The sequence below is a fragment of the Haemaphysalis longicornis genome, unplaced genomic scaffold (genome assembly GCF_048455015.1).
Source record: "Haemaphysalis longicornis isolate Haplotype H1 unplaced genomic scaffold, Haemaphysalis longicornis Haplotype H1 scaffold_3, whole genome shotgun sequence".
NCBI classification, from domain to species: Eukaryota; Metazoa; Arthropoda; class Arachnida; order Ixodida; family Ixodidae; genus Haemaphysalis; species Haemaphysalis longicornis.
In genome coordinates, this window is record NW_027526335.1 from 220,864,078 (window position 1) to 220,887,161 (window position 23,084).

Sequence of the window (23,084 nt, forward strand, 5' to 3'; positions counted from 1 at the left end):
GAATAGCGGTTCCGCCAGCACGGGTAGCTGGAAGGGTGTAAAAACACCAAAATTGGTGGCCAAAAAACGTACAATATTTTGAGCGTCCTCTCGAGAAGCAATTTTGGTTTCTTGTAAAAAAGCAACGTCTATCTTGTTTTCATTAAGGAGGTCGGCCAGCCAATGCTTCCGTTTCTGCGTGGTTAGACTTACCACATTTAATGTGGCAAGCGTGACTGCGCTCTGTTGTGGTGTCATGGTGTGAAAGGCGCTTACCGACTGGGTCTTCAACTCCTTCCGCTCGTTGAGCTGCCCTCGGGGTTCGTTGACCCGGTCTCTCCCTGGCTTGGCTGGTTGGGGGCTGCGCCGCCTTGTTTCCCGCGCGCCCTCCGCCGCGTCTCCACGCCCGTGGTGGCGGGTTGGCGCGATGCTGCTGCGTCCTTTGTCGGGGGCACGGTGGAAAAAAATTCCCCCGCATTTCCCCGAGGGGGAGAATGTGAAAGTGCGAATGCACGGTTGTCGGCCCGCTTGCGGCGCTTGCGCTCGGCCCCCGCAGCCCACCGCCTCGCCGCCTTCTCTTCCATCTCTTCCATCGGGTTTGTAGTATCACGTGTACACCACGCAGTTATCAAGCCGCTATAACGCCGCTGAGTCGCCAACGCACGCCGCTGACGACGTAGTTTGAATGCGTTAAAGATATAAGGCGCGTCAACACTGATATCACCGTCGCGTCCGTGGCTTGATCGGTAGAGCGTCGCGCTGCGGCCGCAAAGTCCGCGGATCGAAACCTGGCGCCGGATGCTGTTTCTTTATAGAGGAGCACTGCGGACGCCGACGCCGCCGCCGGCGGTGGATGGTTTGGGGTCGCGTATAAAGTGTATTCACACTTAAAATATTCTTACACCGTGGTCGGGGGATACTCGTCGGCGTCGGCTCCGTCGGTCCCTCCTGGCTGGTCGCTCGGGGCGGGCACCTCCTCTCCCTCCGGTTCGGCCGGCTTCTCCTCTCCGCTCTGCTGCTCGTCCGCGGTGGGCTTGGCGGTGGGTAGGGGGGAAGTCTCGGTCGCGCTCTCCGTAACCGGTTTCATGGGGTCACCGTCTGCCTTGCTCTCAGCTGCAGCAATGGCCCCGGGAGCAGCCGCAGTCGATTTCGCCGCCTCGATATCCTCCGCGTCCATAAAGTCGTCCATCGTTTGCAGGGCCGACCGTTGCTTGGTTTAAGACGCGTACGTTTGTACGCAGTCCGCCTCGATGTGGCTGAAAGAACGACATTTCCGGCACCACGTGGCTCTGCATTGCCTGCGTATGTGGCCTAGTTGTCTGCAGCGTAAGCAAAGGGGGGGCCGTCCCGGTACGGCGATCAGAATCGGCAAGCCGTCGATCTTCGCTTGGTGAGGCACCTCGTTGAGCGCCTCGGCGTCGCGGGGTGCCAGCTGCACAACTCTGGTGTTCGTTTCAAGCTTCCTCTAGGCCCGGGATCCTCCATTTCTCACGGACGACCCGCTTCACTTTCCCGAAGCGGCCAAGTTGTTGGGCTATGAGGACGTCCGGGACATGGTGTGGAAACCAGTGCACCTTGATCTCTTTCTCCTGCACGTTCGGGTCGATCACGACGCACTTCCTCCCTTTGACTGTGATTTCGGACTTGGATGCCAGGGGAGCCGTGTCTTCTCCCGTCTTGAAGGTGAGCATTCATACGTGATTGAACTGAAAGCCTTCAAGGCTGGCGATGCTTTTCAGCTCGATGACAGCTGAGAGGCCCGCTGCGATATCTCGGATTCCGTATGGACGGGCTGCCGGGAGAGATGGTTTGGAGAAGCTTAAGACATCGCCCAACTCTACTATTACTCACCGGAAAAAGAAAAAGAAAACACTCCCCGTCGGGGAACCGAACCCCGGTCTCCCGCGTGACAGGCTGGGAAACTGGCCACTATACTAACGAGGAGAGATGATTTGGAGAAGCTTAGACATCGCCAACTCTACTATTACTCACCGGAAAAAGAAAACACTCCCCGTCGGGGAATCGAACCCCGGTCTCCTGCGTGACAGGCGGGGATACTGGCCACTATACTAACGAGGAGAGATGACTTGGAGAAGCTTAGACATCGCCCAACTCTATGATTACTCACCGGAAAAAGGAAAAGAAAACACTCCCCGTCGGGGAATCGAACCCCGGTCTCCCGCGGGACGGGCGGGGTTACTGGCCAATATACTAACGAGGAGAGATGATTTGGAGAAGCTTACACATCGCCAAACTCCACTATTACTCACCGGAAAAAGAAAAAGAAAACACTCCCCGTCGGGGAATCGAACCCCGGTCTCCCGCGTGACAGGCGGGGATACTGGCCACTATACTAACGAGGAGAGATGATTTGGAGAAGCTTAGACATCGCCAAACTCTACGATTACTCACCGGAAAAAGAAAAAGAAAACACTCCGCGTCGGGGAATCGAACCCCGGTCTCCCGCGTGACAGGCGGGGCTACTGGCCACTATACTAACGAGGAGAGATGATTTGGAGAAGGTTAGACATCGCCAAACTCTACTATTACTCACCGGAAAAAGAAAAAGAAAACACTCCCCGTCGGGGAATCGAACCCCGGTCTCCCGCGTGACAGGCGGGGATACTGGCCACTATACTAACGAGGAGAGATGGTTTGGAGAAGCTTAGACATCGCCAAACTCCACTATTACTCACCGGAAAAAGAAAAAGAAAACACTCCCCGTCGGGGAATCGAACCCCGGTCTCCCGCGTGACAGGCGGGGATACTGGCCACTATACTAACTTTTTTAAAGACGATAGTCTTTCTTGGGCTACTTAAACCCAGAAATTTTGGTCTGTCTGTATGTCTGTCTGTCCGTCTGTCTGTCTGTGACTCGATTCAGCCACCCGGCCAAAGCAAAACCATGCCTACGCAATAGTCTTATATAGTCACAACTAAATCTACCCGTCTCGGTCCAGTGTAATGTTCATACTTGTCAACATTGTTGAAGAAGAACAAGACATTACGCAAATATGAGACAACAAATCAATACAGAAGTGATATTTGCAGTGTTCCTTTATAAAAATTCAAACATGCTTGACTTTTGCGAAATTAAATACTTCATCAACTTCAGAAAAAGAATTCACTCCGCCGTCGCCTGCTGTCGCCCGCGCCACTATAGCTTCTGGCGCCATTTTAAGAAATCAACCGGAAACAGTTACGCAAGGTTCCACTAGATAGTTTCTACGTTCTGCTTGCAACGCACGTGGAGTAGGGAAACGCGGTTCTATAAACGTTGATGTAGGGTGCCTCGATTAAGGCGCGTCTTCGCCAACGGCAGCGTTCGCATCGAGACGCCCGGTTTGGAGCAGTGGAACGCGGGAAATTTAAAATGATTTAAGCAAACATTTGGCGTCTTTACCTTGGGAGGAGCGCGACGCAAGAGGAACAACATGAGAGGTGAGCGGTAAAGCGAAGGGAGGCATTTACTTCGCAAAAGACGATAAAGACTATCGTCTTTTGACGTCATTTGCAACGAAAGGAGCAGATACGCGGCCAATTTTTTTTTTCTTTATTGCCGGTTTCAAACAAAATCCAGAAACAACGGTACATATGATAAAATCACTGACTTCACTCAAGCCAGCGCTACATAACTAAAAACGGGGCATAGACAATACCTTTTCAAATTCATGCAACCATTCAGGAGTACAGTTCTGACTCTTCCACATTTCTACAATACGTTGGGCACTCTCACAGAAATACTGCCTTGCTGGCCTTCCGTCTACGTCACAGTGCCGAAACGCCATTCGAGACCTCCATATTCCGTGGAGGACCAGCAACATCACTAGGTCGTAAGGCACTCCATTATCGTTTTGCACTGCCAGAAACCGGATGCCATAAGGGCTCAACGGAAACTCCTTTTTCAATGTTCGCTGAAGAACGTCCCACAAAAACACCCCATCCCAACAATCCAAAAAAACATTTTCCACCGTCTCGGGCTTTTTACACAAAGAACAGTCCACACCCCATGGCACAAACAGACCCTTTTCTAACATCCATGTTTTAACTGGTAACACTCCACAGTGCAGTTTAAAGAAAAATGTTTTAACACCCGGGGGAATGGCCTTAGCTTTTACACGTTTCAAAACGTTCTGCCCGGGGCCCACCGGAAACATGGATCGGTATAAAGGAACAGGAAAACAGATTTCAGCAAGGTCTTTATACAACTTTTTCTTCGACACTGCACTCAAGTACTCCATAGAGAACCGTACACAAAGAAATTGTGTCGCTTGAACAACTTCTTTTAAATACCCGTGTACTCCTCCATTGTAGCTTTGACATGACGTAACAATAAATTGGGGCGATAGCCTGCCTAACCTGACTTGAATAAGAGTGCGCAGGAAGGGGTCCTTTACCTCGCGCAAGAAATAAAAACGATTCACCACTTGTCTCAAAAAAAGATGCGAGAGCGATAAGCCGCCTTCGCGTACTCTTCGAAAAAGATTCGTCCTACTCGTCCTTTCCCAGGACGAGCCCCAAACAAAAACAGCACAAACGCGATGCAGCCTCTGAACATTAGTGCGAGAACAGTGAATCACTTGCAAAACGTACCAAAGTTTCGCGAACAAAAATATGTTGCACACCGTTGCGCGCGCAAACATCGACAGCGCACGCCCCTTCCCTTCCCACTTTTCCGCTTTATCACGCATCGCAGTCGTCTGGCTTCGCCAGTACGGATCGCTATCTCTGTAGTTTTCAAGTGGCACGCCGAAGTATTTGACCGGCACGACCTGCCAGTTCATACCTTCAAAGACACTAGGGGTTCCGTCCCAATTGCCGTGCCAGAATCCCATGCACTTGCTCCAATTTACAGAGCTCCCAGTATACTCACAAAATGTCTTAAGCAACGCAACTGCATTGCTAATACTTTTTCTGTCTCGACAAAATAAAGCGATATCGTCCGCGTATGCCAATACACGTACCTCGCACGCCTGCAACTGGAAACCATGAATATTATTGCTGTTTATTATGCTAGCACAAAACGACTCGATGTACAAACAAAAGAGCAAAGGGGACAGCGGGCATCCTTGCCGCACTGAACGCGTGACAGGTATTTGACGGCTCACTGACTTATTTATTACCAGCCTTGTTGAACACTCCTTATACGCCATTCTTACGCCCTCTGTTATTACTTTTCCTAGGTTTATGTTTTCCAAAATAGTATAGAGTAGCTCATGTGAGACCTTATCAAAGGCCTTCTAAAGGTCTATTTGTAGCATGGCTACAAATTCTGCTTCCGGCCGCGCTAGTGTGCGGACGCGGGATGATTGGCTCCTCAGGAGCGGTGAATGCGGCCATGTCTGGCCGCGGAAACAGGTTTTTTGGACAGGAATCGGAAGATTACCCTGTGAGTTTGCCAATGCTGCCAACAGGTCGGTGTGTTTTAAACACCATTTTTCTACATGCGGACGTTCGTGCGAGGCCTTATCGCGTCGAAGATTTCAGGGACACTTTGGCTCGTTTGGAACTGCTCCCCGAGGTGCTTGCCTTGGGGGCGTATCAAATGAACCACGTATGGGCCCTGACATTCAGGGACGAAGGCGGCGTAAAGCGCATGCTCGCGGCCACCGACGTGAAGGTGAAGGAGCGCCGGTGCCTCGTCATCGATCCGGCGAACCAAGATGTGCGGATGAAATTGCACTGGATTCTTTAGAACGTGCCGGACGAGGAGGTGCGAGCGGCGCTGCTACCGTACGGGCGTGTCGTCGACATCGGACGCGAGAAGTGGCGGGTCAAGGGCATGAACGAGAAAGGTTCGACGACGCGGTCGGTGACCCTCAGGCTCAACGCCGGCGTGAGGATCGACGACCTGCCGCACGAGCTCCGGGTTGCGGGCGGCCAGGCGCTCGTTGTCGTGCCAGGCAGGGCCCCGCAGTGCCTCCGCTGCTCGGGGACGGGCCATACGAGGCGGGACTGCAAGGTGCCGCGCTGCACTGTCTGCCGCCGCTTCGGTCACGAAGCGACACAGTGCGTGCGGACGTATGCACATGTCACCGGACCTGTCGGAGACGCGGACGCGGCCGAAAACCGTATGAACGAGGAGGAGGCGGAGGCGGCCGCGGCCGGTGGAGGTGGTGCATCCGCACCCGGGGACCCTTTGGCGGAACCAGGCGTGGAGGACGTAAATGCTGCGCCCGGGGAGCAGCAATCGACCTCCCAGAACGACCCTACGCCAGTGGCACCTGTGCTGGACGCGAAAAGTGAGGAGTGTGTTGGGGCGGGTTCGACGAACACCGCCTTAACTCGTGAAGTGCGTGACGCCGGCGACGGTGACGGAGACGACCCGGAAGCCACCGTCAAGCGGCCGCGTAAGGAGGACGACAAGCGTGAGGACTCTGGTGACTCCGGCAACGTCAAGGCAAGTGTGGGAGGGGTTATGCTGAGGCGTCCAAGCTTCAAGCCAAAGCCCAACACCACGCCTTATGACAGAGGACATGCAACGGGGAAGCCGCCGTAAGCGAAACGTTTGCTGTTTTTTTGGGAGAGGTCTTCGAGTGAGCGTTACGGCACGGACAACACGTTTTCTTTTTTTGAGGGGTAGAAAAGGGGGCGGGGCCAGTGTTTCTGTAACGCGTGTGTAACAATGTGCGACGTGCCTTCATCTTCCATTCATGCGGTGTTCATATCATCTGCGTTGTGCCACCCTTAATGTACGCGGTCTTTCTGAGCGCAAACGTCAAAGTCAATTGTACAGACTCATCAGCGAAAGGCAGTTAGACGTCGTGGCCTTTCAGGAGACTAAAGTAGAGACCGAGCAAAGCACGGAAAGGATGGTGGGGGTGTTCAATTCCAGTTATGAAGTCTGTGTCAGCCATGCCGTTGGTTTATCGGCTGGGTGTCTCATTTTAATACGTCGGAGCAGCGGTGCAGTAGTGCAAAACGTGATGTCCAGTTTGTCTGGGCACTTTGTTATTTGTGATTTTATTTTTGCCTCAAAAGAATGGCGTATTGTTTGCGTGTACGCGCCGACAAAAGCCGATGAAAGGAAAGTGTTTTTCGAAGAATTACGGGCGTGGCTTGGCACAGAACGGGTTGTCGTGTTAATGGGAGATTTTAATTGTGTGTGCTCAGCTCGCGATAAATCTACTTGTACTCCTTATTGCGACGGAAGCACGATTGCATTGACTGGTATCGCGGCAGATTTTGGTTTGGAAGACGTGGGGGATGCGTTGGAATGTAAGACGCAGATCCAATTCACCCACTTTCAAGGCACGAGCCACGCAAGATTAGACCGAGCATATATATCGTTAGAACTTCTTACGGAGTGCTCGGAGTATAGTGTTACACCCGTGTCGTTCAGCGACCATTGCCTGGTGTCGTTCTTGATTGGAAAGCGCAAAGATAAAAAGTCGTTCAACTGGGACTTGTGGAAAATGAACAGCTTATTGTTGAGGGATGAAGAATTTTTAAAAGAAGTGACGAAAAAGATTAGGAACCTTGAACAGGATACATGTGACTGCCTCTAAGTGGGAGAACTTCAAAGCAGAAATTAAGATGTCAGCATTGGAAAGGTCAGCTGCCTTAAATTATGAGAAAAGAAAAAAGGAAGCCCTGCTTAGAGCAAACCTGGAGACGCTTTCTGCACTAGAGTGCAAGTCACTTGGACTGTTCAAGGAAGACATTAAAACTTTGAAACATCAGATAGAGGCTATAGAACAAGAAAAATATCATGGCGCGATAGTGCGAGCTCGTGCGGAAAAGTTCATGTTAGGGGCAGCTTCTGCAATGAGAGCACTTAGCTCTGAAAAGAGATACGCTACCCGCAACTCTATCGCGGAAATAGAGTATAAAGGGCAGGTTCTCGATGAACAACGAGCAATTAGCAATGCTTTTTGTGAGTTTTATGATGGTTTGTTTTCGTGTCAACCTGTAGACTTAGAACTATTTAAGGACAATTTTTTAAATGTGTTGTCGACGATAGATGAAGAGGTAAAAGAAACTTTAGAATTACCAATTACAGTAGAAGAAGTTAGGAAGGCTATCGATGAATTAAGTCCTGGAAAGTCTCCAGGCCCTGACGGGTTGTGCACTGCGTTCTACAAAGCTTTCCGCAATCACCTAAGTCCAGTGTTATGTGACCTGTACACAGAAGCGTACACACTAGGAAGACTTCCACCCTCGTTCTCACAATCGCACACTGTTCTCATACCCAAAACAGTTGTAAAAGAAGAGCTCAGAAAAGGTACTGCGTATAGGCCGATATCTTTAACGAATGTAGATTATAAAATATTAATGAAAGTCTTAGCAAGGAGGTTACAGAGTGTGATAATAGACATAGTAGGCGAACACCAAACATGTGGAATATGTTCACGCTTTGGTAGGTGATAACCTTTAATAATTAAGACATGAGAGTAGGGTACAGGATACATGTGACAGCCGGCTCCATGGCGGGCGGGCACCGACCCCCTAGGGCTGTCCCTGAACGTCCACTTAACACAGGGTAGGGGGCGCTGGCAGACGGCCACAACATCTCCCCCTTTAAGTATAGCCATAACGGCGCGGTGGACGGATCAGTCTCCCAGATCGCGACCTTGTCCCAGGTCCAGCTGCTTGCGGAGATGGTGGTGCCAAGGGAGCCGCGTTGCTGGGTGTGTCGGTGAGTGTGTCACGCGGGGGAGGCAAGCTGTCAACGGAGACTTGATCTTCCTCGGCACTCTCACGACGATCGACAACCAAGAACTTAGCGTTTCGGCGAACGGTGCCCTGGTCCGTGCTAATGATGTAGGAGCGGGGCGCATCCGCCTTCGCAAGCACTGTTCCAGTGCGTTTCAGGTCCTTGATCCAAACCTTCTGGGCAGGTTGAAACTCCGGTCGCTCTCTGGCAGCATGCCTTCTGTTGTAGTTTAACTCTTGACGACTTCTGGCTTTGTGCTCTGAAGCCTTGAGGGCTGCTGCGTCTGCAACTGAAGGCTTCAGCAGTTCTAGTGCCAAAGGGATGTGCGTTCGCAGCCGACGGCTGAACAACAGCTCGGCCGGGCTGTACCCGTTGTCCAGTGGTGTTGCTCGATACGCCAAGAGAGCCCTGTACGGATCCGATGCCTTCGTTATTTTCTTTTTGGCGATCTTGACCGCAGCTTCAGCACAGCCATTGCTTTGTGCATACTTAGGGCTTGAAGTGATGTGTCGAAAGCCCCAGTCTTTGGCAAAAGCCAGAAACTCCGAACGGAACTGCGGCCCGTTGTCCGTGACCACTTCCTCAGGAATGCCATGCCTTGCAAAGATAGACTTTGTCTTCTGGATGACAGTTTCGGGTCTCTGGTTTTCCAGTAGTGCTATCTCAATGTAGCGCGAGTAATAGTCCGTCACACACAGGTACCACTTCCCGTTGGCATAGAACAAGTCCATGGCTAACCTTTGCCACGGTCTGTCTGGGAAGGGGGTGGTCATGAGCGGCTGGACTGGAGTTAGTCTTTGCTCCATGCAGCTGACACACTTCTCCACGGTGTCAGCAATGTCTCTCGCTATACCTGGCCACCAGCAGGACAGTTTGGCTCGCCTTTTGCACTTCGTGATGCCTTCATGCCCGTCGTGGAGAGAACCGAGCACAGAAGCTCTTAGGGCTGCAGGTATGAAGTAGCGCTGGCCTCTCATGATGATTCCGTCATGTAGTGTAAGTTCATCCTTGAACTGCCAGTATGGCAAACACTCCTGCCGCACTTGGGACTTCACCTTCGGCCAGGCTGTTTGAAGGTAGTCCACGATGGCTTTGGAAACGAGGTCTCCACCTTGTGCCTTCGCAAGAGTCTGTAAGCTCACGTCGGGGACGTGCACATGACAGATGAGGGCTTGCTCGAACTCTGTAACCTCGTCAGCAAGGTCTGTGCTTCCATGTGCTGCAAGTGGCTGCCGGGATAATGCATCAGCAACAACCAGGTCCTTGCCTGGTACGTGCTGCATCGTATAGTCGTATCGCATCATCCTAAGACGCAGGCGTTGCAGTCTTGGTGTGAGGTCATCCACTGGCTTCCGAGTGAACAGAGGGATGAGAGGCTTGTGATCAGTTTCAATATGAAACTTCAAACCAAGAAGATAGTCCTTGAACTTGTCCGATGCCCATGTGATGGCGAGGGCCTCCTTTTCGATCTGGGAGTAGCCCTTCTCTGCCTCTGTCAACGATTTTGAAGCGTAGGCAACGGCTCGCAGGCTCTTGTCTTCCTGACGCTGCAGAAGAACAGCACCCAGCCCGTAGCTGGACGCGTCTGCAGACAAGACCGTCTCCTTTGTAGGGTGGTAGAGAGCAAGCAGTGGTTGCGATGTGAGAGAAGCTTTAAGATCTTCGAATGCACGTTGCTGAGCGCTGTCCCAGCTGAATGGGACGTCCTTGTGCAGTAGGTCTCTCAGAGGAGCTGCCTTGACAGCTAGATTTGGTATGAACCGTGCGACAAAGTTCACCATGCCCAAGAATCTCTTTAGTTCGGTCACGTCTGTTGGAGGAGGCATGTTAACGATGGTCGCAATCTTGTCTGAGTCTGGAGTCACGCCATCTTTGTTGATCACATGGCCCAAGAACTGGACGGTTTCCTGAGCGAACACACACTTGTCACGGTTCAGTGTAAGTCCCTTCTGTTTTAGTCTGTCCAGGACTTCAAGGAGACGACTGTCATGCTCGGTTTTCGTCCTGCCCCACACGAGAATGTCGTCGATGAGGCACGCCACTCCCTCCTGGCCTTCTAAAAGCTGATGAACCATTCTCTGAAAATGTTCAGGAGCCGAAGAAATGCCAAAGGGAAGGCGGTTGAACTTGAACCGACCAAATGGAGTGATGAATGTTGTGAGCAGCATTGATTCGGGATGCAGTTCCACTTGGTAGAACCCCGAGTATGCATCGAGACGAGAGAAGTACTTGGCTTGTCCCAAGGTAGCCAAAATCGGCTCTACGCTAGGGATTGGGTGATACTCTCGTTGTATGCTCTTGTTCAGCGCTGTGTAGTCTACACATATGCGCACTTCACCGTTCTTCTTTGGCACGACCACAATTGGCGAGCACCAGTCTGTTGGCTCGCTCACTCTGGTGATGACTCCTTCCTTTTCCATCTTCTGGAGTTGGCACTCAACTGGCTTTAGCAGGGGAACTGGTACACGTCTTGGGGATGCAACTGCCACGGGCTCTGCCTCTGGCTTCAGCTTGATTTTGTACGCGCAAGGCGCTTTCCCCAAGCCCTGAAATAGTTCTGGGTACTCGCTGACTGGGTCTAGACACTGCGTAGAACAGGCTCCGTTTACTCGTTGCAAGATGCCAAAGCTCTCTATCAGGTCTAGCCCAAGGAGTGGTTCGTCCAGGCCCCTTGTGACGTGCAGGTCTGCTGTGACACTCGTTCCCTTGTATGAGACTGTCGCATTCAGGACTCCAACGATGTCTAGACGCTGCTTTGCTGGTCCAAGAATGAGCTTGTCGGGTTTGAGAAGAGTGATCTGCTTTTCCAGCCTTGATAGCAGACCTGTTGGCACAACCGTGACGTCTGCCCCTGTATCCAGACGAAAGTCAACACTGTGACCGTTGACGGCAACTGAAACTTTCCACGGTTTCTTTTTCATCGTAGCGTTGACTGTTCCGGCAAAGAACTGTTCATCATTTGTTTGCGTGCTCTCACGTTGCTGGATGATCTGTCGTAGTCGCTTGGCTTTGCAGACCGATGCAAAATGACCCTGCTTGCCGCACTTGTGACACTGGGCTTTCGAAGCAGGGCACTGTTGCCTGGGATGCTGTACTGCGTTGCCACACCAGGAGCAGGGTTGTTTCAGCGCTGGCTCAGTCCCCTGTTTTGGCGGACCTCCCTGCTTGGGTTTTCTTCCCTTGTGTGACTTCACTTTCAGGCTATCCACGTAGGCCGCTTCGGCAGATGAAGGGTCGACCGGCTGCTTCAGGTTCTCTTGCTGCCGACCGACGGTTTCTGTTTGCTTAGTCAACAATACTGCCCTCTCGAGCGTGAGATCACCTTCCATCTGGAGTTTCGTAGACAGCTTCTTGTCCCGGACCCCGACTACGATCCGATCCCTGAGCAGCTCTTCTTTGAGGTTCCCATAGTCACAGGTTTCAACTAGCGCGTACAGCGCAGTTATGAATTTATGAATTCCGCCGCCGATTCTCCCTCACGCTGTGAGCGTCTGTTGAATACAGCGCGCTCGTAAACGACGTTTCTTTTTACGATGAAAAACGCCTCGAACGCAGCCAACACGTCGGCGTAGGACTCTTGCTTGTCGGCCGGGATGGGGAGAGTGGGGAAAATTTCCTCAGCCTTTGGACCCATTAAGTAGACGAGAGAGTTTACTTGCGCATCTTCCGGCTTGCCGTTCAGTCCCGATGCGGTGCGGAACCGTTCCCAACGCCTCTTCCATGTCGTCCAATGCTCCGGTAGGAACGTGAAAGGCTCCGGCGGTGAAATCTGGTACGGCGACGGCGTTGGCGGCACTGGGCGAGTAGCTGGGGAAGCCCCGTCCATTGTTTCGATGCGCGGGCGGCGTAGGCCTAGCGACGACGCTTGACGAAGACGCCGAACTTCTGATGAGTCCGGGTTTCCAGCGGCTGGCCTGGCGAAGTTTGCGTGCGGGTACTAGTCCTCAACTTCTGACACCATGTTCACGCTTTGGTAGGTGATAACCTTTAATAATTAAGACATGAGAGTAGGGTACAGGATACATGTGACAGCCGGCTCCATGGCGGGCGGGCACCGACCCCCTAGGGCTGTCCCTGAACGTCCACTTAACACAGGGTAGGGGGCGCTGGCAGACGGCCACAACAGAATAAAAGGAAGGTCTATAACTAGTAATATACACATAGCACGGAGCATTCTCGAGTGTTGTGACGGAATGGATGAGGTTGTGGCCACTATACTAACGATGAGAGATGGTTTGGAGAAGCTTAGACATCGGCAAACTCCACTATTACTCACAGGAAAAAGAAAAAGAAAACACTCCCCGTCGGGGAATCGACCCCCGGTCTCCCGCGTGACAGACGGGGATACTGGCCACTATACTACCGAGGAGAGATGGTTTGGAGAAGCTTAGACATCGCCAAACTTCACTATTACTCACCGGAAAAAGAAAAAGAAAACACTCCCCGTCGGGGAATCGAACCCCGGTCTCCCGCGTGACAGGCGGGGATACTGTCCACTATACTAACGAGGAGAGTTGATTTGGAGAAGCTTAGACATCGCCAAACTCTACTATTACTCACGGGAAAAAGACAAAGAAAACACTCCCCGTCGGGGAATCGAACCCCGGTCTCCCGCGTGACAGGCGGGGATACTGGCCACTATACTAACGAGGAGAGATGGTTTGGGGAAGCTTAGACATCGGCACACTCCACTATTACTCACCGGAAAAAGAAAAGGGAAACACTCCCCGTCGGGGAATCGAACCCCGGTCTCCCGCGTGACAGGCGGGGATACTGGCCACTATACTAACGAGGAGAGATGATTTGGAGAAGCTTAGACATCGCCAAACTCTACTATTACTCACCGGAAAAAGAAAAAGAAAACACTCCCCGTCGGGGAATCGAACCCCGGTCTCCCGCGTGATAGGCGGTGCTACTGGCCACTATACTAACGAGGAGAGATGATTTGGAGAAGCTTAGACATCGCGAAACTCTACTATTACTCACTGGAAAAAAGAAAAAGAAAACACTCCCCCTCGGGGAATCGAACCCCGGTCTCCCGCGTGACAGGCGGGGATACTGGCCACTATACTAACGAGGAGAGATGATTTGGAGAAGCTTAGACATCGCCAAACTCTACTATTACTCACCGGAAAAAGAAAAAGAAAACTCTCCCCGTCGGGGAATCGAACCCCGGTCTCCCGCGTGACAGGCGGGGATACTGGCCACTATACTAACGAGGAGAGATGGTTTGGAGAAGCTTAGACATCGGCAAACTCCACTATTACTCACCGGAAAAAGAAAAAGAAAACACTCCCCATCGGGGAATCGAACCCCGGTCTCCCGCGTGACAGGCGGGGAGAGAGAGAGAGAGAACAGACTTTATTTACAGATCCTGCGTGGGGTTGCCAACCGGCCGCGCAGGGCTCGGGGCTTCCCTTCTAATGCCCTAGTCTATTAAAAGTCCTAGGGCACTGGGCCTAGATCTCGGGGTGTACTCCTGGCAGGGCGTCCGGTACTGGGGTCCCACGGCACCCGGTAACCGGGTCCTTGGTCCCCTTTCTCTTCTGCCTAGCCAGGGCCTCCTCGAGCCGCTGGATCGCCCATCTCTGTGATGATGAGTCTATGGAGCGCAACCAGCGTTCCACTTGCTCGGGGTACGTGGCATCCAGGGACTGCCCGTCCCACTCGCGCACTTCACCGCCGCACTTCATGATGTGGCCGAGTGTCGCTAGTTCCCTTTCACAGACGCTACACACTGGGTCTGCGAACACCTCGGGGCAGATGTGGCGCGCCAACGCCGGGGTTAGCACGCATTCCACTTGCATTTGACGAAGCATCACCGACTCCGCACGCGATAGTTCGTGGTGCGGGGCCGGGTACTCCCTCCTCTCGCCCCTGAATCGCTTTAGGATCTCTCCGTAGTCCGTCAGGGGCTCGAGGTCTTCCTCGGCGTTGGTTTCACCTGCATCCGCGGAGAGGCTGGTGCTGGCGTCCCGGCATCTGACGAGTTCACGGGCCGCCGCGTCCGCCTCCTCGTTGCGGTTGTCGACGCTCGGCAGCTCCCCCATGTGTGCGGGGAACCACTTGATAACGGTAGTCGGGCTAGCGGGGGTGCTCCCTGCAGCCCGCGAGGCCCTGGCGAGCCCCACAAGCCGCTCGGCATCCCGCCAGACCGTGCTCCTGGCGAAATTCTTTACCGCCGTCTTTGAGTCACTTAGCACCGTGCGGGTGCCCGGTACCCCCATCGCCAGGCCTATCGCCGCCTCCTCTGCCTGGCCGGGCGTACTGGCCCGCACGGTGCCTGCGTTGAGTAGATCCCCCGTAGATGCCTGGACTACTGCGACCGCGTAGGCGTCTCTCCTTCCAGGGTACTTGGCTACGTCCACGTACGCAGCGCCCCCGTCGTGTTGGTATTGCCTGGCCAGAGCTGCCGCCCTCGCCCTGCGTCGGTCCAGGTCCCTCTCCGGGTCCATGTTCTTGGGCAGCGGGAACACAATGATGCCCCTCGACGCCTCGTCGCTCAGGGGGACTTGCTCTTCTAGCACCCCGTCGCTGCTTGCTCGATCTCCCGGTGGCTTGAGCCCCGCGCGGTCGAGGACTCTCCTGCCCGTTGTCGTGCCGTTCAGCCGGGTCAGCTGCGATATTCGTTGGGCCTCGCTGATCTCCGAGAGCGTGTTATGTACTCCCAGAGACAGCAAGGCCGACGTTCTCGTACTGGGTAGTAGGCCCAGGGCACTCTTGTAGGCCTTTCTGATGGCGGCGTCGATCTTGCCTTCTTCCGCCTTGGTCCAGCGGTGGAAGGCTCCCGCGTATGTTGCTTGGCTAACGACGAAGGCCTGCAGCAAACGCAGGAGCCCCCTCTCGTTCATGCCTCGGTGTCTTGTCGACACCCGCTTCACGAGGCGGGTGGCGATCCCGATCTTTGTCACGATGTTCTTCAGAGCCGTGGTGTTCGTCTGGACCCCGTCCACGAACATCCCCAGGATCCTCAGCCCGGGCACGTGCGGGATCGGTGCACCGTCGCTCGTCCGCACCACGATGCTCCTTGCGGCCTCCTGGCTTGCCGCCTTCCGGTGCCTCCCCGGGGGCGGCAGGATGAGAAGCTGCGATTTTTGCGGCGAGCACCGCAGGCCCGTGCTCGAGAGCGCGGACTCCACGGCGTCCACCGCGGCTTGGAGATTCGCCTCGATCTCCCCGTTGCTGCCGCCCGTGACCCAGATGGTGACGTCGTCGGCGTATAGGCAGTGTCGGACGATTCCCCGACGGGGAGTTATTTCTTTTTCTTTTTCCGGTGAGTAATAGTAGAGTTTGGCGATGTCTGAGCTTCTCCGAACCATCTCTCCACGTTAGTGTAGTGGCCAGTATCCCCGCCTGTCACGCGGAAGACCGGGGTTCGATTCCCCGACGGGTAGTGTTTTCTTTTTCTTTTTTCCAGTGAGTAATAGTAGATTTTGGCGATGTCTAAGCTTCTCCAAATCATCTCTCCTCGTTAGTATAGTGGCCAGTATCACCGCCTGTAGGCGCCTGGAGACGCTGACAGGCGGGGATACTGGCCACTATACTAACGAGGAGAGATGATTTGGAGAAGCTTAGACATCGCCAAAATCTACTATTACTCACTGGAAAAAAGAAAAAGAAAACACTACCCGTCGGGGAATCGAACCCCGGTCTTCCGCGTGACAGGCGGGGATACTGGCCACTACACTAACGAGGAGAGATGGTTTGGAGAAGCTTAGACATCGCCAAACTCTACTATTACTCACCGGAAAAAGAAAAAGAAATAACTCCCCGTAGGGGAATCGAACCCCGGTCTCCCGCGTGACAGGCGGGGATACTGGCCACTATACTAACGAGGAGAGATGGTTTGGAGAAGCTTAGACATCGCCAAACTCCACTATTACTCACCGGAAAAAGAAAAAGAAAACACTACCCGTCGGGGAATCGAACCCCGGTCTTCCGCGTGACAGGCGGGGATACTGGCCACTATACTAACGAGGAGAGATGGTTTGGAGAAGCTTAGACATCGCCAAACTCTACTATTACTCACCGGAAAAAGAAAAAGAAATAACTCCCCGTCGGGGAATCGAACCCCGGTCTCCCGCGTGACAGGCGGGGATACTGGCCACTATACTAACGAGGAGAGATGATTTGCAGAAGCTTAGACATCGCCAAACTCTACTATTACTCACCGGAAAAAGAAAAAGAAAACTCTCCCCGTCGGGGAATCGAACCCCGGTCTCCCGCGTGACAGGCGGGGATACTGGCCACTATACTAACGAGGAGAGATGGTTTGGAGGAGCTTAGACATCGCCAAACTCCACTATTACTCACCGGAAAAAGAAAAAGAAAACACTCCCCAGCGGGGAATCGAACCCCGGTCTCCCGCGTGACAGGCGGGGATACTGGCCACTATACTAACGAGGAGAGATGGTTTGGAGAAGCTTAGACATCGGCAAACTCCACGATTACTCACCGGAAAAAGAAACAGAACACACTCCCCGTCGGGGAATCGAACCCCGGTCTCCCGCGTGACAGGCGGGGATACTGGCCACTATACTAACGAGGAGAGATGGTTTGGAGAGGCTTAGACATCGGCACACTCCACTATTACTCACTGGAAAAAGAAAAAGAAAACTCTCCCCGTCGGGGAATCGAACCCCGGTCTCCCGCGTGACAGGCGGGGATACTGGCCACAACACTAACGAGGAGTTTTTTTTTTTTTTTATTACCTTTTGCACACACGTAATACAAGTCACGGATGAATTAAAAACCGCCTGCCAAACTTTGGCTGACGGAAGGACTTAAAATAAACATCAAAAGCACACAACTCTTCCAAACCGGAAGCCATTCAAGTTCGGGGTCCTGTAACTTGTACACTTCATACAAAAGCGTGACATTTTGAGAAAAATACTTGCTTACAGTGAGCGCATTCGGGTCCGCATGTCTCACAGCCATTCTGGACCTCCAAATGGCATGTAACCCTAGCGCGATTATCATATCATACGGGACTTCATCTTCGCGCTCAACCGGAAGGAACCGAATGCCATGCGCTGAAATGGGCAGGTCTTTTTTTAAAGTTCTCTGTAAGACGTCCCAAAAAAATACGGCGTCCCAGCACTCCGTGAAAACATGTTCCACTGTTTCGGCTTTCGCACACAGCGTACACATGTTTGACCAACCAATAAACAGCCCCTTCTCCTCCATCCATGTTTTAACTGGCAGCGTTCCTGTATGTAACTTGAAAAAGAAAGTTTTCACGCATGCTGGGACTGCCATTTTTTTCACGCGGGATAACACATCCTGCCCAGGACCAGAACTAAACATTTCACGATAACGTGGTACGGGGAACAGCATCTCCCTCAAATTATTTGTAAGGGTTTTTCTCGAAACAGTGGCTAAATATTCTACTGAAAATCTCACAGTAAGAAAACGAAAAGACTCAACCACTTCCTTCATATAGCCTTTCACGGCACCACATCTATCACTTACAGAAGAAACAATATACATAGGCAAGGCATCTACTAATGTAATCTGCATTAAAGTGCAAAGAAATGGATCGCGTGTATCACGCAGAAACATAAACCGGTTTACAAGCTGGCGAACAAATACATGACACAGGCCAACACCCCCATGCCTTACTCGGCGAAAAAGGTTACTCCGACTGGAACGCTCCCACACCGATGACCAGATAAAGACTGCGAATACTCTGTGCATTCGCTGCACGTGGACTCGTGAACAGTGAAGCACCTGCAGCACATACCACAGCTTTGCCAAAAGAAAAAGGTTGCATACCGTGGCTCGTGCGAAAACAGACAACGCGCGACCGCCCCACTTCGTTGTTTTTTCGCGCAGCTTCGCCGTCTCGGATTCCCAGTACTCGCCGCTATCCTGATAGCGATCCAGCGGAACTCCGAGATAACGCGCTGGTGTACGCGACCAAGACACGTTTTCAAATACAGATGGTGTTGACCCCCACTCCCCGTGAAAAAAACCCGCACACTTGGCCCAATTAACACAGCTGTTAGTAAGACTACAAAACTCCCTTGTTATCGATATGGCTGCGCTTACACTCTCCTCGTCTTCACAAAATACCGCCACATCATCCGCGTATGTTAGTAACTTCACTTCGCTTGTGTGTAAATTAAAACCACGTACTCCACTGTCATTAATTACTCTTAAACAAAAGGGTTCCAAATAAATTGCAAACAGAAGAGGAGATGCTGGACATCCTTGTCGCACAGAAGACAGTACAGGAATACTTCCCGTGACATTCTTGTTGAATATAAGTTGCGTGCAGCACTGAGAGTAAGCCATACGCACTCCCTGTATGATCACATCACCAACATTTATATGCTCCAAAATACAAAAAAGAATCTCATGGCACACTCGGTCGAACGCTTTTTCGAAATCAATCTGAAGCATAGCGACCCTTTTAAAAAACATATCACAACACTCCAGCACACTGCGCGCAACATGAACATTTGTTACTATACTCCTCCCCTTTATACCACAGGTCTGATGCGGCCCTACTACACTTGTTATAACACTCTGCACTCGTTGCGCTAAGATCTTCATAAGGATTTTATAATCTACATTGGCCAATGTAATCGGCCGGTACCCAGAAACCGACTGAAGTTTAACACGGTCTTCCGATTTGGGTATGAGGACGGTGTGTGTGCGACCAGACGACGGCGGAAGTACCTTGAACTCGTACGCCTCGCGAAAGACCATAAATAAAAACGGAGTTACTATATCCGAGAACCTTTTATAAAAATCCGCACCAAGCCCGTCAGGTCCTGGCGACTTACCTACTTTTAACTCCGATATTGCCGTCTGAATTTCGCCAAGCGATATCGGTCGTTCTAACTCCTCCCTCACATCGTCTCCCAACCTTGGCATGGCTGGAAGAAAGTCTCGCTTGAACTCATTAGTTTTTGGAACTGTGGGGCTAAACAAATCTGTGTAATGTTCTTGAAACGCACTTTTTATGTTCTCTTTGTCACTGGTAAGCGCGCCTCGCCAGTATATTTCCTCGATACCATTCCCTTTCGCGTACCGTGCTTCGTCTTTTATCGCTCGCTTTGTTGGCGCTTCGCCGGCCGAAAACACCTCGGCCCTCGCCCTCACGGTCGCTCCCCGATATCTTTCTATATCGATGGCTTCCAGCTTATTTTTAATAGTTCTAATATCTTCTTTGTATGTCCCAGGCATTTCGCTTTCGAGTTGTAACATGTGTTGCAGATTATTTCTGAGTTTGTCTTCCACTTCCCTCTCTTGCCGTTTAAGCACTGTCCCCCTCTCCATCGCTACCATTTTGCATTCCTGTTTGAATACCTCCCACCTTTCCCGCCAGCTGCTGATTTCGTCGTTTGTTTGTTTTTCTGCAATTTCCTGTACTCTATCCGTGAATGTGGTGTCTTGTAATAATTTTACATTAAATTTCCAAAGTTCCCAGCTGAACTTCTTACAATCCTCCCTCCTTTCCCCCAACAAAAATGAAACCAGGCAGTGGTCACTAAAAGAGACACTATCGACCGAGTAGTTCTTGCACGCCGCAGCGAGCTCGAAAGATACGTATGCACGATCCAGCCGCGCATGGCTCGTGCCCTGAAAGTGCGTGAATTTTAAAGCACTTCTGTTAACCGCACAGTGTGCTACATCTGCTAGTTCGCAGTCTTCAAGAACTTCTGTCAAGACCCTTGCACTCTGATCAATTGTTCGCGGCGACACATTTCTGTCTCTTCGTTCTAACACACAATTGAAGTCGCCCAATAAAATAACTCTTTCTTGCAGCTTTAAATAATCAGATAACCCTTCAAAAAAAACCGTCCTATCCCGTGTAACATTTGGTGCATAGATACACACTGCACGAAATTCTAATCCACAGTAGTTGAAATCACAACACACAATCCTGCCAGTTTCGCTCGACGTAACTGTTTGTACGCGAATACCAACTGAATTTCTAACCAAAATACAACACCCCCCCGAAGTTCCCACAGAATGACTCACGCAAACGCTGTAGCGGCCACTAAAGGGCCTTATCATGCTCTCAGTGCTGCTTTCGCTTTCTATTTTTGTTTCTTGAATGGCCATTATATCTATTTCTTTTTCGTCCATAATCCTTCGCAGCTGATACTGCTTGCGCCTAGCCCCAAGCCCTCTTACGTTTAAAGTAGAAATGCGAAGCGGTCTATTTAAACTAGCCATAATATCGAATTAAAGCACACTCAGAGCACAATACAACGGCCAGCTCAACGAACCCTGGGCTCCAGTGTAGCGACGGCGGATATTCCGTGTGCGTTGCCGTGCCCTTGTCCGTAGACTCCCCGGAGACGGCTGTTCGCTGCGCTGCACTGCACGAGAGAATCAGGGGGCATTGTTCACATTGCAGGGCCGAACAGGGACGTTACGTTATGTGTCCGGTGGCTTCCTGGGCCGCTCCGCGTTGACGTTGGGTTTCACCTTCACCGACGCCCGTCGAGCATGCGTCGGAGCTTTCGCCGGGGGTTCGTCACCGCTCGGCTCGGCGGTGCTGGCCTGTTTTCCCTCGACATAATCCCTTGTACGCTTTGAAGAGCCAGCAAGGACACCTGTCATCTCAACTTCTTCTTCTTCCCTGCTTTTCTCTCCCTCCGACGCCAGGAGTGGTGCTTCGGTCACGCCCGCACCGTCCGTGGCGTTTTGGTTGCCCTGAACGTCCGGGACTTCGGTGGGCGTTTCTCCTACGGCAGGTGGTTCGGCGCTCGGTGCCACGGCGGCTGCAGGTTCAGGGGGCGTTGCCTCCTTCACCGCGTCCTCTTCCTTGCCCTTCGAAGCGCTCTCCGCGTCTTCGGCGTCCATCACGTACTCGGACTTGTGGTCGTCGTCTCCTGGTCCGGCAACGTTCGCGTAAGTGCGGACGCACTCGCTGTCGCTGTGGCCGTAGCGGCGGCACCGCCCGCACCGTGGGACGCGGCACTCCCGACGAATGTGGCCACTCCGGTGGCAGCGCAAACAAAGCGGTACCCGTCCGGGCACCACGACAAGGGCCTGCTCACCGGCGATCCGTAGCTGGTGCGGGATATCGTCTACGGTGACGCCCGACTTGAGTCGTAGGGTGACCAGGCGTGTCGTCGAGAGCTGCGAAATGCAGCCCGGCACACGCCAGCGGTCACGGGTCACTTCGGTGACCTTCCCGTAAAGCGCCAGGGCGCCTCGCACTTCGTCGTCCGGGACGTTGTGGAGCACCCAGTGAAGCTTTAGGCGTACGTCCTGGCTCCGCGGATCGATGATAAGGCACCTCCGCCCCTTCACTTGAAGTTCGGAGGCGGCAACCAGCTTCGCAGCTCCCTCGGCATCCTTGAACGTCACGGCCCACAGGTGGTTCATCTGATATGCGCCCAAGGCCACAACCTCGGGCAGCAAATTCAGACGCACCAGCGGGTCGCGGAAATCTTCCACCTTGTATGGCCTGGCTTTCACGTCCGCGTGCAGAAAAATGGTGTTCAGAACAGATGGTCCGGATGGCAAATGAGGCAGAATAACTTGATATTCCTGGTTTGCAGAGTTGTCAAAAACAGAAGACCTGGTACCACGGGCCGATGTGCCGCCAAAGCCGCCCCTTGAGCGGAGCTCGCCATCCTGCGTCCGCACTGCGCAGCGGCCGGAAGCAGAATCCATAAGCCACCACACTAACGAGGAGAGATGGTTTGGAGAAGCTTAGACATCGGCAAACTCCACTATTACTCACCGGAAAAAGAAAAAGAAAACACTCCCCGTCGGGGAATCGAACCCCGGTCTCCCGCGTGACAGGCGGGGATACTGGCCACTATACTAACGAGGAGAGACGGTTTGGAGAAGCTTAGACATCGCCAAACTCTACTATTACTCACTGGAAAAAAGAAAAAGAAAACACTACCCGTCGGGGAATCAAACCCCGGTCTTCCGCGTGACAGGCGGGGATACTGGCCACTACACTAACGAGGAGAGATGGTTTGGAGAAGCTTAGACATCGGCACACTCCACTATTACTCACCGGAAAAAGAAAAAGAAAACACTCCCCGTCGGGGAATCGAACCCCGGTCTCCCGCGTGACAGGCGGTGCTACTGGCCACTATACTAACGAGGAGAGATGATTTGGAGGAGCTTAGACATCGCCAAACTCTACTATTACTCACTGGAAAAAAGAAAAAGAAAACACTCCCCGTCGGGGAATCGAACCCTGGTCTCCCGCGTGACAGGCGGGGATACTGGCCACTATACTAACGAGGAGAGATGGTTTGGAGAAGCTTAGACATCGCCAAACTCCACTATTACTCACCGGAAAAGAAAAAGAAAACACTCCCCATCGGGGAATCGAACCCCGGTCTCCCGCGTGACAGGCGGGGATACTGGCCGCTATACTAACGAGGAGAGATGGTTTGGAGAAGCTTAGACATCGGCAAACTCCACTATTACTCACCGGAAAAAGAAAAAGAAAACTCTCCCC

The 23,084-nt window shown here is 52.5% G+C and overlaps 14 non-coding genes across 14 annotated transcripts; all 14 read right to left on the reverse strand.

Moving 5' to 3' along the window:
• Window positions 1-1,986: 1,986 nt before the first annotated feature.
• On the reverse strand, window positions 1,987-2,058 carry Trnad-guc (transfer RNA aspartic acid (anticodon GUC)). Its single transcript has one exon. It is a non-coding gene; the product is annotated as a tRNA-Asp (tRNA).
• A 212-nt stretch (window positions 2,059-2,270) lies between these two features.
• On the reverse strand, window positions 2,271-2,342 carry Trnad-guc (transfer RNA aspartic acid (anticodon GUC)). The gene has a single exon. It is a non-coding gene; the product is annotated as a tRNA-Asp (tRNA).
• Window positions 2,343-2,554: 212 nt separating this feature from the next.
• Trnad-guc (transfer RNA aspartic acid (anticodon GUC)) lies at window positions 2,555-2,626 on the reverse strand. Its single transcript has one exon. It is a non-coding gene; the product is annotated as a tRNA-Asp (tRNA).
• Window positions 2,627-13,074: 10,448 nt separating this feature from the next.
• Window positions 13,075-13,146, reverse strand: Trnad-guc (transfer RNA aspartic acid (anticodon GUC)). The gene has a single exon. It is a non-coding gene; the product is annotated as a tRNA-Asp (tRNA).
• A 70-nt stretch (window positions 13,147-13,216) lies between these two features.
• On the reverse strand, window positions 13,217-13,288 carry Trnad-guc (transfer RNA aspartic acid (anticodon GUC)). The gene has a single exon. It is a non-coding gene; the product is annotated as a tRNA-Asp (tRNA).
• A 70-nt stretch (window positions 13,289-13,358) lies between these two features.
• Trnad-guc (transfer RNA aspartic acid (anticodon GUC)) lies at window positions 13,359-13,430 on the reverse strand. The gene has a single exon. It is a non-coding gene; the product is annotated as a tRNA-Asp (tRNA).
• A 213-nt stretch (window positions 13,431-13,643) lies between these two features.
• Trnad-guc (transfer RNA aspartic acid (anticodon GUC)) lies at window positions 13,644-13,715 on the reverse strand. Its single transcript has one exon. It is a non-coding gene; the product is annotated as a tRNA-Asp (tRNA).
• A 70-nt stretch (window positions 13,716-13,785) lies between these two features.
• Trnad-guc (transfer RNA aspartic acid (anticodon GUC)) lies at window positions 13,786-13,857 on the reverse strand. The gene has a single exon. It is a non-coding gene; the product is annotated as a tRNA-Asp (tRNA).
• Window positions 13,858-16,685: 2,828 nt separating this feature from the next.
• On the reverse strand, window positions 16,686-16,757 carry Trnad-guc (transfer RNA aspartic acid (anticodon GUC)). Its single transcript has one exon. It is a non-coding gene; the product is annotated as a tRNA-Asp (tRNA).
• A 70-nt stretch (window positions 16,758-16,827) lies between these two features.
• Window positions 16,828-16,899, reverse strand: Trnad-guc (transfer RNA aspartic acid (anticodon GUC)). Its single transcript has one exon. It is a non-coding gene; the product is annotated as a tRNA-Asp (tRNA).
• A 212-nt stretch (window positions 16,900-17,111) lies between these two features.
• Window positions 17,112-17,183, reverse strand: Trnad-guc (transfer RNA aspartic acid (anticodon GUC)). The gene has a single exon. It is a non-coding gene; the product is annotated as a tRNA-Asp (tRNA).
• Window positions 17,184-22,367: 5,184 nt separating this feature from the next.
• On the reverse strand, window positions 22,368-22,439 carry Trnad-guc (transfer RNA aspartic acid (anticodon GUC)). Its single transcript has one exon. It is a non-coding gene; the product is annotated as a tRNA-Asp (tRNA).
• A 356-nt stretch (window positions 22,440-22,795) lies between these two features.
• Trnad-guc (transfer RNA aspartic acid (anticodon GUC)) lies at window positions 22,796-22,867 on the reverse strand. The gene has a single exon. It is a non-coding gene; the product is annotated as a tRNA-Asp (tRNA).
• Window positions 22,868-22,936: 69 nt separating this feature from the next.
• On the reverse strand, window positions 22,937-23,008 carry Trnad-guc (transfer RNA aspartic acid (anticodon GUC)). The gene has a single exon. It is a non-coding gene; the product is annotated as a tRNA-Asp (tRNA).
• Between the last annotated feature and the right edge of the window lie 76 nt (window positions 23,009-23,084).